The following is a 2,500-nucleotide window of genomic DNA, read 5'->3' on the forward strand; positions in this document are numbered from 1 at the left end:
CCAGTATTTGGCACGATCCTCAGGTTGGAAAAGCGCCCGATCTTGGATAGTCAGAGCACTCTCCGCCCGTCGAACCGCTGCCACAACCGCCGGATGTTGGGAGGCATCTCTTGCAGCCGCACAGGAGGACCTCGCCATTGATGTTAACCTGGCGTGCATCATACCCGGTATCGATGTTCGAAACGCGGGGATGCCAAGTCCACCCTCCTTGCAACTGGCGTGGAAATACCCAAGTGGTACATCTTTGGGCAGACGCAACCACCTTCGAACGGCCAGCCGCGTCTGTTTATCTAATGCCTTCAAGATTTTAAGTGGGCATCTTGTCAAAACCAGCTGGTGATAAAAACGCGGAATGAGGAAACAGCGCAAGATCTTGAGGCGCTGTTGAGGCTTGAGTGGCGCCTTGGTGATATTGGCCAACTCTCTGTCTAGCTTGCCCCCAGGTTTTTCAATACCCATTGGCGAGATCTTAATGCCCAGATATCGGAAGCCCTCGGTAGGTCCCAGTTGTTTTATAGACCGACCGTTGACCTCAAATTTGCTGGCGGAGAGTATCTTGTACTTCTTTTCTTTACCAGCGATCTGGATGGACATAGCCAGACATTTATCGGAGTTGAATTCCAACCCGTACTTTCGTGCCTCTTCCTCAGCCGTTCGAAGCATGCCCTGCATTCCTGAAACGGAGGACGCGAACAAGATCAGGTCATCCGCATACGCCAGTATATTGACCCTTTGCTCCCTGATAACATAGCCGACCTCCTCGGGTAACACCCCTATCACCCGGTCCATGACGATCGAGAATAGCAGGGACGACAAGGGATCGCCCTGCCGCACACCCCTCGCTACCCGGATCGGATCCGATGTCTCTCCACGGACTTGAAGCACGGTTCGGCTATTACGGTACGTCGCTGTTATGTACCTCACAAAGAGCTCCGGGAGTCCCAATCCCCTTAGTGCCGATGTTATGGCATGGTGACTAACGCTGTCAAACGCCTTGGCCACAACTAAGGACACAACGTGAAGCTGCTTTAAGCAGCTCCGTGCGTCACGAAGGGCAGTTGATAGTACAAGCACGTTCTCAGCACAGCCATCGTGTACTCCTCGTTGCCGCTCATCGATGAGACCGGCTTTTGCCAATCTCACCGCCAAGATTTTATGCAGCTGACGAACGACGACTGAAGCCACACTTATAGGACGGAACTCGGATGGTGTTGAGCTTCCGTCCTTCTTAGGGATAAATACCGTCCTGCTGATGAGGAGCTCAGATGGAAATGCCCCTACCGCAAGGATGACATTATAAAATAAGGTTCTTAGAACTACTGGCACACTCCTCCATTGCCTGCTCGAGATGTTATCGAGACCCGATGCCGAGGAGAGCGGGATCTCATTGGCCTGGATCTCATGGCCACGAACCGGCTCAGCGATCCAATGCAGGTCCTCCCTTTCCTGAACTGGATGAAGGTGTTCAATGGGGACAGAAGGACTGGTGAGCATAGGTGTCCAGTACTCCACCATCTCGCCAACGGTTGGTGTTTGAGCCTGCACTGGGCCATCCAGTACAAGCCTGGCCGCGCGAGACATGTCCTTCTTCCAGAGTTCCTGCATGGCCGCATACTCCCTTCTCCTCAGTCTCCACCTCGGCACGGGCCCGGCAGGTGCAGCTTTAGGTGGCCGGAGCAGTGGTGTTCTCCGCTCCTTTACTTTCGCAGAAGGCGTCGGAAAGACTCTCTGAAGCCATCGACAACAAGCACTCGGTGTTATTGGTTCTCGATTAAGAACCGTTCTCGCAAGACTTACGAGTTCCTCCGCTTCATGGGATTTCACCCTTTCGGCCGGATCAATCAGCTTACGGATAGCGTCAATATATTGGCACTGATGTTGCTGTGCCGACGCAGAGTGCTCCTGAACAGGAGTAGGCGAATCCGCCTGTCGATGACTTGTGTCGTGATGTTGAGTGACACTGGAGGTTGAAGACTGAGACTCAACGGCAGGTCCACGCTCGCGGCATACACCGATCTTCTGTGTAACAAGAGCTTTATACGTCAATTTCTTTCTGAGGCCCTTCAGTCGATCAAGACTGAATTTATTGTCGAAGACCGTCAGTAGATGTTCATTCATAAATTTGACGTTGCCCTGCACACTCGCAAGCGCCTCAGCCGCCGCCACCATCTCAGTCTCTTCCTGAGTCCACCTAACCTTCTTTACGGCCACCTGCACTCGTTGGTTGGCCTCGTCTGGATGAGCTCTCCTCACATGGACCCCTAACCCGATGGAAGTGGGAAAGGATCGCGAACAATGGGGACATGGATGTAGTGCCCCCCGCGACGCAGGATGTTGTGCGTCGTTACTGGACTGGTTGGGTTGGGTCGTCGGACAAACATTCCGATCCACTGTGGCCGCTGTCGTAGGGTCGGCGATCCGAGTGGCCCGAGGGCCCGCCGACAATGGGTCACTTGACCCATAATCTTTCTTTTGATTTTTCGGGCCTACGACAATAGAG

This window comes from Megalopta genalis, unplaced genomic scaffold (assembly GCF_051020955.1).
Source record: "Megalopta genalis isolate 19385.01 unplaced genomic scaffold, iyMegGena1_principal scaffold0051, whole genome shotgun sequence".
NCBI lineage: Eukaryota > Metazoa > Arthropoda > Insecta > Hymenoptera > Halictidae > Megalopta > Megalopta genalis.